The sequence below is a fragment of the Emys orbicularis genome, chromosome 6 (genome assembly GCF_028017835.1).
Source record: "Emys orbicularis isolate rEmyOrb1 chromosome 6, rEmyOrb1.hap1, whole genome shotgun sequence".
Lineage (NCBI taxonomy): Eukaryota > Metazoa > Chordata > Testudines > Emydidae > Emys > Emys orbicularis.
This window is the reverse complement of record NC_088688.1, coordinates 74,659,205-74,674,193: the sequence shown is the minus strand read 5'-3', so window position 1 is coordinate 74,674,193 and position 14,989 is coordinate 74,659,205. Positions and strand designations below refer to the sequence as shown.

The following is a 14,989-nucleotide window of genomic DNA, read 5'->3' as shown; positions in this document are numbered from 1 at the left end:
TCAGTTATGAAGGGGAAGCACTGTGTGAGTGATGACATAGAGAATTTCAATAATAAAGGGGATAAAAAAATTAATCGCACTGTTAAGCAATAACAGAATAACAGTTATTTAAATATTTTTGGATGTTTTCTACATTTTCAATATATTGATTTCAATTACAAAACGGAATACAAAGTATACAGTGCTCACTTCATAATTATTTTTTATTACAAGTATTTGCACTGTAAAAAAACCAAAAGAAATAGTATTTTTCAATTCACCTAATACAAGTACTGTAGTGCAATCTCTTTATCATGAAAGTTTTGAACTTACAAATGTAGAATTATGTACAAAAAATGCATTCAAAAATAAAACAATGTAAAATTTTAGAGCCTGCAAGTCCACTCAGTCCTACTTCTTGTTCAGCCAATCGCTCAAACAAGTTTGTTTACATTTGCAGGAAATAATGCTGCCCACTTCTTGTTTACAATGTCACCTGAAAGTGAGAACAGGCGTTCTCCTAGCACTGCTATAGCCGGCATCGCAAGATATCTACGTGCCAGATGCGCTAAAGATTCATATGTCCCTTCATGCTTCAACCACCATTCCAGGAGACATGCGTCCATGCTGATGATGCATGTCTGCTCGATAACAATCCAAAGCAGTTCAGACTGACGCATGTTCATTTTCATTATGAGTCAGATGCCATCAGCAAAAGGTTGATTTTCTTTTTTGGGGGTTCGTGTTCTGTAGTTTCTGCATCGGAGTGTTGTTCTTTTAAGACTTATGAAAGCATGCTCCACACCTCATCCATCTCAGATTTTGGAAGGCACTTCAGATTCTTAAACCTTGGGTTGAGTGCTGTAGCTATCTTTAGAAATCTCACATTGGTACCTTCTTTGTGTTTTGTCAAATCTGCAGTGAAAGTGTTCTTAAAATGAACAACATATGCAGGGTCATCATCCGAGACTGCTATAACATGAAATATATGGCAGAATGTGGGTAAAACAGAGCAGGGGCTCCCCTGAGAAGTTCAGTCACAAATTTAATTAACGCATTATTTTTTTAACGAGTGTCATAAGCATGGAAGCATGTCCTCTGGAATGATGGCCAAAGCATGAAGGGGCATACAAATGTTTAGCATATCTGGCACGTAAATACCTTGCAATGCCGGCTACAATACAATAGTGCCATGCAAATGCCTGTTCTCACTTTCTGGTGACATTTTAAATAAGAAGAGGGCAGCATTATCTCCTGTAAATGTAAACAAACTTGTTTGTCTTAGTGATTGGCTGAACAAGAAGTAGGACTGAGTGGACTTGTAGGCTCTGAAGTTTTACATTGTTTTGTTTTTGAATGCAGTTACGTAACAAAAAAACCACATTTGTAAATTGCACTTTCACGACAGAGATTGCACTACAGTACTTGTATGATGTGAATTGAAAAATACTATTTCTTTTGTTCATCATTTTACAGTGCAAATATTTATAATAAAAATAATATACACTTTGATTTAAATTACAATACAGAATACAATATATATGAAAATGTAGAAAAACATCCAAAATATTTAATAAATTTCAATTGGTATTCTATTGTTTAACAATGCAATTAAATCTGTGATTAATGACGATTAATTTTTAAATCGTGATTAATTTTTTTGAGTTAATTGCGTGAGTTAACTGCGATTTATTGACATCCATAATTATGTTACTGAGTCAAAATATTGGGAAAATGGACTAGTATTAAAAAGGCATTGCTACATTACCTGAAAGACACCGGGCAGAACGAGAGAATAAAAACTGCTAGAAATTAGAAATTATAGTTGGTGGTAGTAGACTATTCAGTCAAGTCTGCTTTGCCCTGGGGGGAAAAAAAACTGAAAAGGGGAGTAGAAACAGCTGATAGTCCCTCTTGGCAGGGAGGCAGTGGGAACCTGCTTGGAGGGGTGGGGATGGGTCTCCAGGGAGATTGTCAATGTTAGGGAGAGTGTCCATCCCATGGCCTATACCAGGCCTGCACAACATGTGGCCGGTGGGCAAGTGGCGGGGGGAGCTGCCGGATTCACCCCCTGCCCGGGGCAGTGCCGACCGCACAGTCCCGCCCGCGCGTACCGCGCTCCGGCCGCTGAGAAGCGCGGCTGCCAGGTTTGCCCCCTGCCGGGGGGAGGGGGCCAACCTCACAGCCCCGCGCGTGCGCACCGCGCTCCGACCGGCCGGCCGGCGAGAAGCGCGGCTGCCGGGTTCGCCCCCTGCCGGCAGGAGGGGGAGGGGGAGGGGGAGGCCGACCTTACAGCCCTGCGCGTGCGCACTGCGCTCCGACCGGCCGGCCGGCGAGAAGCGCGGCTGCCGGGTTCGCCACCTGCCAGGAAGAGGGGGAGGGGAAGGGCGACCTTACAGCCCCGCGCGTGCGCGCAGTGCTCCGGCTGGCCGGTCAGAAGCGCGGCTGCCAGGTTTGCCCCCTGCCGGGGGGAGGGGAGGGGGCCGACCTCACAGCCCCGCACGTGCACTCCGACCAGCCGGCCGGCGAGAAGCGCGGCTGCCAGGTTCGTCCCCTGCCGGGAGGGGGGGGGGAGCAGCAACCTCACAGCCCCGGCCAGTGAGAAGCGCGGCTGCTGGCTTCGTGCCCTGCCTGGGGCTGGGGGGGGGGGCAACCTCACAGCCTCGCATGCGCGTGCTGCGCTCCGACTGCCCGGACGGTCAGAAGCGCGGCTGCCGGGGGCCCGCGCACACCGCGCTCCAACCGCCCGAACGGCCAGAAGCGCGCACACACGTGCACGTGTCTCCATCTCCCGCTCCCCCCGCCTGGCGTACAGCGGGTGCGTCACTTCTGGGGCCTGCTGAGGCGGGAAGCGCTGGGCACGAGGCAGAGCCGGTAAGTGTGAGCGAGGGGAGGGGCGCCCAGCCTGGGCTCGAGCCGCAGCTGGGGGGGACTGGGCCACGACCCCCCCAAACCCTCTTCGGTTGGGGGTGGGGTGGCTACTGCGCTGGTTGCTCGCAGGGCGGCCTCCGTAGTGATGGGGCGGGGGTTGAACTGTCTGTGGGCAGCCGGGAAAACCCGGGCGGGAGGAGGGAGACAGAGTGTGTGTGTGTGTGTGTGTGCGCGCGCGCGCGCGCAGGGTCGGCTTTAGGCCGATTCAACTGAGTCCCCTGAATCGGGCCCCACGCCCAAGCCCCGGCACGGCGTACCGGGGTGGCCCGGCTTCCCCAGGGGGCAATTTAAAGGGCCTGGGGCTTTGGAGCCCCAGGCCCTTTAAATAACCCCCAGAGCCCTGGGATAGCGGGAGGCTCAGGGGCTATTTAAAGGGCCGGGGCTCCAGCTGCCTCTACTGCACCCCCTGCCCACACCACCCTGCACCCGCAGCCAGCCAGCCCCACACATGCCCCAGCCCCGCATCCCCTGCCCTGCCCTGCCCGCAGCCAGCCCGTCTCCAGCCAGCCCCTGCTCCACCCCCTGCCCTGCCTCCAGCCCCGCACCCCCTGCCCTGCCCGCACCAGCCCGTCTCCAGCCAGCCCCGCACTCCCTGCCCTGCCTGCAGCCAGCCCCTGCCGCACCCCCTGCCCACAGCCAGCCCCTGCTGCACCCCCTGCCCTGTCTCCAGCCAACCCCTGCCGCACCCCCCTGCGGCCCTGCCCGAAGCCAGCCAGCCCCACACACACCCCTGCCCGCCCCAGCCCCGCACCCCCTGCCCTGTCTCCAGCAAACCCCTGCCGCACTCCCCCGCCTGAAGCCAGCCAGTCCCGCACTCCTCTGTCTCCAGCCCTGCCAACCCCTGCCGCACCCCCCTGCGGCCCTGCCTGAAGCCAGCCAGCCCGCCCCATACCCCCCTGTCTCCAGCCAGCCCCGCACCCCTTGCCCTGCCTGCAGCCAGACCCTACCTCCAGTCAGCCCCTGCCCTGCCTCCAGCCAGCCCCATGTCCACTGGTGCCCTACAGTTCCCAGGGCAGGAACCCTGCACACCTGCTTCAATGAGGGGGGCAGGGAGCAGCTGGGACCCACACATGTGCACACCACTAGGGTGACCAGACAGCAAGTGTGAAAAACCAGAACAGGGGTGGGGGGTAATAGGAGCCTATATAAGAAAAAGACCCAAAAATTGGGACTGTCCCTATAAAATCGGGACATCTGGTCACCCTAGGACACCCCCAGGGAGTGGCGGGGACCCACACATGTGAAATGGAGCTCATTAATAACCGATCAACAGCATATATAACACAATGTATATATTATTTTATTATTTATATAGTTATGGAAAGTAAATAATACATGGAAGAAATGAAAGGCTTTTTTTAACGTTTTTTTTCCTTCTAGTCATCCCTGCTGGGGACCCGCCAAAAATGTTCGAATTGGGCCCCGCACTTCCTAAAGCTGGCCCTGTGTGTGTGTGTGTATTTTGCACCTGCCCTGCCCTGACTGCTGCCCCCTTCCCTGGTCCAGGGACCTTATCCCTCCCCAGCCCCTATCACACTGCCCCCACCCCCAGGGCTCCCTGCGGCCCCTGTGTTTGTGTGTGGGACAGTCACATCCAATCCCTTCACACTGCTCCCCTTCCCCCTCCCTGGCTTAGTTCATACCCCCAGAAAATCCCTTTAAACTGTCCCCCTTTTCCCCTCCCCTTATTTCATGGGGGGATGACGAACCGAGCGGGCAGGTGGGCAGGTAGTGGCGGCGAGGCTTTATACTTGGGGGGAGGTGAGGAGGCGAGTGGCGAGTCGGTGGCTGGAAGAAGGCATCCATTTTCAGTATTTTAATTTTTGGTACTGCTGTGTGCAGTAATATAGTGACCCCTGGGGGTTAAAGAGGGGTGTAATGGTGGGGCCGAGCAGGGAGGGGGCGGGTCCTATTTTACTGCTGTGATCTGGTTACCCTATGCGCGCCATTTCTTTCCCCCTCTACAGGCTTCCACACACTGTCAGTGCCTTGCTAGTGTGCCACGCGCCGTGAGATATCTCTTCTCTTTGTGTGTGACTGCGTGTTTCCCTTGTGTGTGAATTTATCCAACAAAATCTTGAGCTTCATAATGGCTGCCATGAGTGAAAAGAAAAAGAGAAAAATAGAATCAGAGCACAGGGTTTTCAACACTGAATGGACAAATAAATACTTATGTACTGTTTCCAAAGACAAAATACTGTGCCTTGTGTGTCGCGAAACGTTAGCCGTTCTGAAAGAATACAACCTTCGGCGGCACTTTGAAACTAAACATCCCAATCTCGCCAAATTGAACCCAAATGAAAAAATAATTAAAGCAGACAGTTTAGTGAAAAACCTTAGTGGAGAACAGCAAATGTTCAAGAAAGTGAGCACTGAGAACGATACAGTTACTAAAGTAAGCTTTCAAATTTCTAAGGAAATTGCTGCTGCTGGGAAATGCTTCACAGAAGGCGAGTTTTTAAAAAAGTGTATGTTGATTGCTGAATCTGAGTTATGTCCAGAAAAGAGGGGAATATTTGAGAATGTCAGTCTATCACGCATGACTGTACAGAGAAGAATAGCTGACATTTCTACTAATCTAAGTAATCAGTTAAAGCAGAGAGTCAGTGAATTCTGCTTTTACTCCCTAGCTATGGATGAAAGCACCGATTTAAAAGACACCGCCCAACTTCTTATTTTTATTAGAGGTATTGATAAAAACTTTGAAAGTACTGAAGAACTTGTTGGCATGTGCTCCATGATGGGTCGCACAACTGGAAAAGAAATCTCCAGTGAAGTGATAAAGTGCATGAATGATAAGTTGGGAGTAGATTTCACAAACTTGGTGGCCATTTGTACTGATGGTGCTCCAGCTATGTGTGGAAAAAATGTTGGAGCAGTTACTCTTCTTGAAGAATTTATCGGGAGACAAATAACCAAACATCACTGCATTATACATCAGCAGGTTTTGTGTAGCAAAGTCTTAAAATTTGAGCATGTAATGTCAGTGGTAGTTTCCATTGTAAACCTCATCCGTTCTAGAGGACTAAAACATAGGACATTTCGAGCCTTTCTTGAAGGGGAAGATGCCGAGTGCAGCGACTTAATCTACCATACGGAAGTGAGGTGGTTGAGTCGAGGAAGAGTGCTCCAGCGTTTCGTTGCTTTGAAAGAGGAGATAGCAAAATTCCTAGAAAATGGGCCAATAAAATTCCCGGAGCTTGAAAATGAGTCCTGGAATCAAGATCTCTTTTTCTTTTGTGACATTACAGCACACCTGAATGATCTCAACATTCAACTTCAGGGAAAAAATCAACTTATATTTCAAATGTGTGCAGCAGTGAAAGCTTTCAAAATGAAATTGAAACTTTTCAGAAGTCAGCTGTCAAAAGGTGAAATGTGTCACTTTCCCACTTGTGCACAGCGTATCCCTCAGCACAAACACGCCGAGTTAGGAGAAAAATACGCAAAGCACATCAATCTTTTGATTGAAGAATTTGACAGAAGACTTACTTTGTCTAAAGATGATGACATCCAGTTGAAGCTGATTGAAGATCCCTTTTCTGTGGATCCAGAGGAAGTGCCACAAGATTTGCAGTTGGAGATTATTGAACTTCAATGTTTGGCAGTTTACCGAAATAAGCACAGAAAAAGCAGCCTGTGGGACTTCTACAAAAGTCTGGACGATGAAAAATACAAGAATCTTATTGAAGTTGCACTGAAAACGTTCAGCATTTTTGGAAGCACTTACATATGTGAACATTTTCCATCATGAACATGAATAAAAACAAGCAACGTTCTTCTCTGACTGACAACCATTTGGAAGACATTATGAAAATATCCACTTCAAATATGACCCCCGAATACGACAAGCTTGTTGCCGAAAAGAGATGTAATATCTCTCATTAAATTTGCAAGATAATTATGAAAAGTACAAATGTTTTCTTTCAACGGAACAGGTGTTTTTCATTTTTCCATTATTCATAAAAAAAATTAAAATAATTTAAAAAATTGTTTGCTTTAATTGAAAAATTCTTAATAAAGTATCACACCCTCTCCCCCCCCCCCCAAAAAAAACCCTTCCTTTTCAGCCCACAGCTGTTTCGGCGGGGCGGCGCTGGGGAAGGACGGTTTGTTTCCGCGGTGAGGGCGGCGCTGGGGTGGGGGATGTGTTTCGGGGGGTGTAGCAGGGTGGTTACCCCGCTCCTGCCCTGAAGGGCTTAAAACAGCCTTGGGGGAGGGCTGTGGCACGGGAAAAGCTGAGCTGATTGGGGAAGCCACTGCAGCTGGGCCATGCCACAATCAGGTCCCAGCTGGCCTGTATAAAAAGGCTGTGAGCCAGAGGCCCAGAGGAAGTCTCTCTCTCTGCTTGTAGACAGAGAAGGGTCTGGCTGCTAGGGAGTTGAGCAGGGTACTGAGAGTGGAGCAGGGCTGGGGAACGCTAGAGGAGCTGGGGAACTCCGGCCTGGAAAACCCCCAAGCTGCGGACCTAGCTAAGGGCCTAAGACCAGTACCAGGGCTGCAGAGGGGCAGCCCAGCTATAGAGGGAGGCAGCAGGTCCAAACCCAACCTTGCCTGTGATGAGTGGCTGATATACTGCAGTCTACCCCAGGGCGCGGGGGCTAGTTAGTGACTGGCAGTAGCCTTATACTGAGGTGAGGTGGGGATTAGAGGATTGGGGGTTCCCCAGAGAGAGGAGACCAAGAGCCAGAGTGTGGGGGTATTGCCAGGGGGCAGCACCCCAGATCAAAGGGCACCGGGGTCCAGGAGGGACACAGAGCCAGCGGCAGTGGGACACCGGCCTGCAGAGGTCGCTCCAACGGCTGGATGAGCTAATTCCCGAGAAGACCAGCAGGAGGCGCCGCTGGGGTGAGTCCTGCTTGCTTACACGGGGGCTGGGTGGCGCGGGGGGCGTGTTTCAGCGCGGCCGGGGGGTTTCGGCCCTCAGCTATTTTCTTTGGAGTAATATGGCCCTCGCCGCTTTAGGAGTTGTGCAGGCCTGGCCTATACCCTCCAAAACACTGGGCCCATAATGGTAAGGAAATCTTGCAAAGGGATTTCCGTGATGTAGGATGAGAAAAGGTCTGATGCTGCAAAGGATTTTGGACAGGGTTATGCTGATTTCATTTCAGCCTTCACTGGGAAGATATGAAGATAATATGGTATGAAGACATGAAGTAACATGATAATAATCACACACTATTCTGCTGCTGTGCTAATTTATGTAAGGGACACTTTTGCCTACATGGTAATAGCTAAAATACCTAAAATTAATTATTTTTCTTTCAAGTCTTATGTGATCAATGGTTGAAATGTATGACATGAATTTGAGCGACAGCAATTTATAGACTTGCAGTATAGGGGCTGGATCTGAAGGGTGCTTATAAAATTATTAGGAGCCATAACTGTAAATAATATTAAATACAGCACATGAAAAGCTTTGGAGATAACATATCATGTTGTTATTATACTGTTGCTTACTATACAATTTGATTTTGTTCAGTGCTGGATGGTGAACTCATTCTTATTATATTTGTGTAATATGAATGTAATCCTTGGCTGGCCTGAGGGAATGCTAGCAGTACACTATTCCATGAGGCAGACATTCAGCTTTAGGAGCCACCTAGTCACAACAGAGATCAGGCACGTGGTAAGGGTTTGGAGTTGTATTATTCTGTTCAACTACTCTGCCTCTCTAAACCACTCTTTTTACTTAGGGTATGTCTATACTACCCGCCGGATTGACGGGCAGCGATCGATCCAGCGGGGGTCGATTTATCGCATCTCGTCTAGATGCAATAAATCAACCCCCGAGCGCTCTCCCATCGACTCCTGTACTCCACCAGGCCGAGAGGCGCCGGCGGAGTTGACGGGGGAGCGTCGGCAGTCGACTCACCGCAGTGAGGACACCGCGGTGAATAGATCTAAGTACAGGTTTCAGAGTAGCAGCCGTGTTAGTCTGTATCCGCAAAAATAACAGGAGTACTTGTGGCACCTTAGAGACTAACAAATTTATTAGAGCATAAGCTTTCGTGGGCTACAACCCACTTCTTCGGATGCATATAGATGCATCCGAAGAAGTGGGTTGTAGCCCACGAAAGCTTATGCTCTAATAAATTTGTTAGTCTCTAAGGTGCCACAAGTACTCCTGTTATTTTTGTAGATCTAAGTACGTTGACTTCAGCTACCCGTTATTCATGTAGCTGAAGTTGCATAACTTAGATTGATCCCCTCCGCCAGTGTAGACCAGGGCTTAGAGAAAGGTTCCTGCACATATCGCTTAGCTGCAGCAAGAATGGAGCAAGCTGGAAAACCGGTGTAATGTGCAACAATGCACTCTTCAGTCACATAGAAGAAAGGTTCTGGTTTTATTTTTGAAGGACTTCTCAAAAATCATGTTAATTTAAATTATATTTAAATACATGTTTAGTAGTGTCAAACTGAGGTTCTCAATCTTTTTCAGAGAATGAACCATACATTGTAGTAGTGAGATTGTCTCACAGACACCTCCCTGCCCATTCATGATCACATAGGCTTCTTCACACATATTCCCTCACAATAGAATACAGTAACTGATCACATGCAAAAGTAATATTAAGAAAGAAAACAAGAGGAGCCATCACCATAGCAGCAGCCAGCTCTCTATGAACCACTAAGCCCACAAACTACAGTGGTTAGGAAAACATAGTGTAGAACAAATGCTCCCTTTACTAACAGAAGTTGAGTTGTGATTAAACAGACATTCAGGTTGAAATCCTGGCTCCCATGAAGTCAATAGCAAAACTCTCCTTGACTACCTTGTGGAAAGGATTTTACCCTTAGTCTTTTTTTGTAGCAGGGAAGAGAGGAAAGAGATTGACTGTAACTTTGTACAGGAGACTTATTGCCTCACTTTAAGGAAAAGTAGTAACTGCAGTTAAATGCTATGTCAGTCTGTCCAAAAAGTTGGAAGTGAAGGGGGCTCTTTAAATCTAGGGGTTTTATTTCTCAGCTCTCATGGGAGCTCTTCTGACAAGTAGCACTAACATACTAACTGACAAGTAACACAAAAAGAATCTGTAACAATATCTCCAAGACACAGAAAATACTGCCTACTTAGAATGATATTAAATTAAATTTGTTGGCCTATTATATATATAAAAAACAAAACAGAAATTGGATTGAGTCAAGGATGTTAATTATTGCCTTATAAGCACCATTGCCAGAATTACTATGACTGATTTTCTGACTGTTATCCTAGAAAGTTTCTATTTGTCATCTACAAGGGGAGCAATATATAAAATTAAAAATACAATAAAAATAGATTATGGGAGCCCACAGTAAGGGTGGCGTGGCAACCACTTCCACAGCAAAAGTTTCTGACAAGTAGTTGCGGAAGGGATGCCTGGGAGGCTCTAGACTACCCATAACCTCTGCTTCATTAGCTGATCACTGCAGCAGAAACCTCTAACTCAGGGGTTCTCAAACTGGTGGTCGGGACCCCTCCGGGGGTCGCGAGGTTATACCTGGGGGGTCGCGAGCTGTCAGCCTCCACCCCAAACCCTGCTTTGTCTCCAGCATTTATAATGGTGTTAAATATATAAAAAAGTGTTTTTAATTGATATGGGGGCGTCGCACTCAGAGGCTTGTTATGTGAAAGGGGTTACCAGTACAAAAGTTTGCGAACCACTGCTCTCTTTTGCTAAACATTTCTGTAGGTCAGGGAACTAAAAATCTGAAGCCAGGTGGATAACTGAACAGGAAGTCTGTGTTCTGACATACAGTTATCTGTAAAAAGAAAAGAAAAAAAAGGAAATTATGCAGATATTTGTTTTATTAACCAAGTGGCGTACATTGGTGAGGCTCCAACAAGCTGCTGTTAACCTGTGGCTTGGGCAGTGAGTCAGGAAAACTGCTATTCACAGTCAGGCTGATAAAACATAATGCTGGATCATTTCCCACTTCACTCTGATATTATATATATGGTTATCCTCCTAAATGCTGCCCTCCACCTCTCTCAAACAAATGCATACCTACGCTGAATGTCTCATTTGGGACCTCCCTACTGAAAAGGGGGTTTTCGGTAATTGCAGGCTTAGTAGTTGTTGATAAGCACACAGAGAAGGAGAGGGTTTAGAGATAAATGCAGAAGAGAATGTGTGGGGAGAAAAAGGGTAGTTTCCAGCACAATTAGTGGACTTTCCATGTGAGAATGATATTCTGGCTAGTCACTAAACATGTGATAATGCAAAACCTCAGAAAAGGGAAGTCTCGCATGAAAAACTGCAATCAACATATCGCTCAGCTGCGAAAAGATGCAAATGAAAGTTAACAATGCAGTATATCAGAGAGTTCTGTTAGTAAAAAATGAAATGCAAAACAGGAGCCTCCAATTCTAAAACAATTTTTTAAGTAACTTTACACACTGGACTTCTTACATGAGTAGGGTTACCAGATAGCAACTGTGAAAAAATGGGACAGGGGTGGGGGGTAATAGGTGCCTATATAAGAAAAAGTCCCAAAAAATAGGACTGTCCCTTTAAAAACGGGACATCTGGTCACCCTATACATGAGTAAAGGCACTCAAATGTATTTGTAGGATCAGGGCCTTAATAAATGTAACTGTTAAACTAATTGTAAATGCACAGAACTCAGGAAATTCAAAGTTATGGTTCCCTAAGCAGCCATAATCTAACCACCTTGTGCATTCACAGCATTTTGTATAGTGTTAATTTGTACTTTAATATTGTAAAATGGGTCAGTGTATAAAATATACTATTAAAATATTTTGTTATATTTGCACGTTCTGCTTTTATCAAATAAACACAGAACTATATAATTACCTGTATGTTCTAGAAACTTCTGCTCTCATATCCTCCACAGGGTTGCTGTGAAACTGTATTAATATAAATCCACCTATGTCCAGGGAGACTAAGATACAAAGAATGTAACATTATTACTTTTACAGATTATCTGTACAATGTAACCAATTTATCATTTATCTTTACATTGAATTTCCTGATAATAAAGATTATATAAACTAATTATGCCTTATTCTAACATACCTGCAATACTACTATCTTTCATCTGTTTCTTAATTTTGGTCATTTTCCACCATTTAAGTTTTAGCAATCTGGGATGCTGGCATATCACCTGTCACCTTAAAACCCTATGAAAACTTAGTTTGTGACTATTATTTCCATTCCCTTCTTGATGAAAATATTCTGCAAAAACATGTTTATTACTTTTCTTTTACTCAACTCTCTGCATATCATTTTCCCTTTCCATATAGTTTGAAAAATCATAAGTACAGTAAAAGCTGTGTTATCCGGCATGTTGTGGGAATGGGTGGTATTGGTTAATTAAAAATTCCGGTTAACTAAGAGGGAGAGAGTTTGGGTGCAGGAGGGGGCTTAGGGCTCGGGGCGCAGGAGGAGCTTCTCGGTGCAGGCTCTGGGAGGGAGTTTGGGTGCCAGAGGGGGCTCGGGGAAGGGGCATGGGAGGGTTGTGGGGTGCCAGATCTGGGCAGCGCTCAGCTCGGGTGGCTCCCCAGAAGCAGAGACCTGTCCCTGCTAGTCCTAGGCGGAGGCACAGCTAGACTGCTCTGCGTGCTGCCTCCACCTGCAGGCGCTGCCCCCACAGCTCCCATTGGCCATGGTTCACGCCCAATGGGAGCTGCAGAGGCAGTGCTCTGGGCAGGGTGGACGCACTGCTAGGCAGAGCCGCCTAGCCACACCTCCCCCTGGGAGCAGCAGGGACATACCACTGCTTCCAGGGAGCCATGTGGAGCCAGGTAGGGAGCCTGCTGGTCATATACCAACCAGACTATAATCCAGACTTTCAATGAAGATCAGAAATGCCTTTATAGAGCTTTCCGGTTGGTAAAGTGCCAGATAACACAGCTTTTACTGTATATTAAGAGAAAATGGTTAAAAATAATTTTATTTTAAACTTATACTAAGATCGAAGCTGAGGTTTTAGATTTTTCCTGCAAGATTTGAGAATATCACAGATAAGCCTCATCCTAGGTTGATACAGACCCTGGTGTGAAGTTGTGCAGGTGGTTATCATTAGAGGCTGCAGAAAGGCCTTTTTATCTGGAAGGAGCACTTGGCAGTGTGTGTGGCTTAGTCTGCAAATTTTTGCCAGGACAGTTATGTTGATTAGGAGTGTGCAAAAAAATCACACTCCCTAGTTAACACAGCTAACCTCCCCTAATGTAGACACAACCATGCCGACAGAAGAGTGCTCTCGTTGGCATAGCTAATGTCTTTCGAGGAAATGGTTAAATTATGGTAGGAGACAAATGCTGAGTCTCCACTAGGGGGCTAGGCCAGCATAGTTACACTGGCAAAGAATTTGTAGTATAGACAAATCCCTAAATGAGTATGAGAGACAGACAGACAAAATGTTTATATGCTAGGTGAGGGCTCTTTTCATTGAGATGAGATAGGGAGGGGACAGTGTGGACTAAGACCTGGTCTACTCTTAAAAGTTAGGTTGACATAGCTCTGGCACTCAGGGGGTTGAAAAATGCAGCTCCCTGAGCACTGTAACTATGCCCACCTAATCCTTAGTGTAGATGTGACTAAGTTGACTGAAGAATCCTTCCATTGACCTAATTACTGCTGCTCAGAGAAGTGGATTACCTATAGCAATGTAAAAAAACCCTTCTGTCGGTGTAGGAAGCATCTACATTATTGTGCTGCAGCACTGTAGCTTCTGTTGGTGAAAGAGACAAGTTCTTTTACTTTCAAAGAGCTCTTCTTCAGGTCTGGGAAAGGTATTCAGAGCGTCTCAGAAAAATACAAGGGTGGAACAGATATGGGTATATTAGTTAACACACATTGCAAGCAATCATTCCAGGTGACATTGGTAGTAAACACCTCTGCAGTGATAGGAATAAGGAGGGTTAGTCGGTTAGATTGTTGTAATGAGTCACAAAGCCAGTATCTTTTTTTAAAAATCCATGATTTTTAGTGTCTAGCAGAGTTATGAATTTAAGTTCCCAGACTCATCTTCTGAAGGTGTTGTTTTATTACAAGTGTTTGCCCACTGGGTGTTTGTCTTTCAGCATTTTATGACTATTATAAAGTTACTTAACTTTTAACAATAAACTGAATTTATCAAAAATTAATTAACCCCCCATCTACTTTTCACTAATGGCCTGATCCTGCAAAGATTTGCACATAGGGTATGCCTACACTCGAGTCTCTACCAGAATATGCTATAGCACAGATGCAGACGTATGTATGGGTACGTCTACACTTACCGGAGGGTCCGGCGGCAGGCAATCGATGTTCTGGGATCGATTTATCGCGTCTGGTTTAGACGCGATAAATCGATCCCGGATCGATCCCGGAAGTGCTCGCCGTCGACGCCGGTACTCCAGCTCGGCGAGAGGAGTATGCGGCATCGACGGGGGAGCCTGCCTGCCGCGTCTGGACCCGCGGTAAGTTCGGACTAAGGTACTTCGAATTCAGCTACGTTATTAACGTAGCTGAATTTGCGTACCTTAGTCCGAAGTGGGGGCTTAGTGGGGACCAGGCCTATGTTTGTCTACATATAAATGCTAAAATGGAATAAAGTCAGCTTTGAATTAGCTCCAGATGTGAACTACGCTAATACAAATTAACAACAAAGCGAATTAAACTAATGCAAAATAACGCAGCCTGCTTCCAGAACCAGCACAACCACACGTGGCATTAATCCGGAGTAACTCTGGGCCAATGCAGATACGCACACCTGCCCAGGATGTCTGGTCAGTTTCACGGTAGTGGGCGCGACAGCAACGCCCAGCTCTCACACGCGGCTCGCAAACAGTGTATCCCGGCCTCACAGACGCTGCACGGGAACCTTCCTCCGGGCGCGTCTCTGGCGCAATTCGGGGGGGCTGCGCAGCCTCTACCGCCCAGCCCCAGCTCTCCCGTTCGCTCTCCGATGGCATAGCACCTCCGGACCGGGACAACCAGCTACCGCCCCTCCCCCCACAAGGCGGGAATAGTGCCCCTATCTGGCCTTGTGATTGGTTGAACAGCCCAGGGGGGCGGTTCCGCAATAGTCGCTTGACCTCTCCCCCCACACACACACACGTGACGGGGCCCCGCGGCCTTACCCAGGC

General features: G+C 47.1%; 1 long non-coding RNA gene across 1 annotated transcript; it reads right to left on the bottom strand.

Annotated features, from left to right (window-relative positions):
* Window positions 1-10,049: 10,049 nt before the first annotated feature.
* Window positions 10,050-11,799, bottom strand: LOC135880436 (uncharacterized). Its single transcript, XR_010561488.1, has 2 exons — window positions 11,712-11,799; window positions 10,050-10,656 (listed from the first exon to the last, which is right to left on the bottom strand). It is a non-coding gene; the product is annotated as an uncharacterized LOC135880436 (long non-coding RNA).
* Window positions 11,800-14,989: the final 3,190 nt, after the last annotated feature.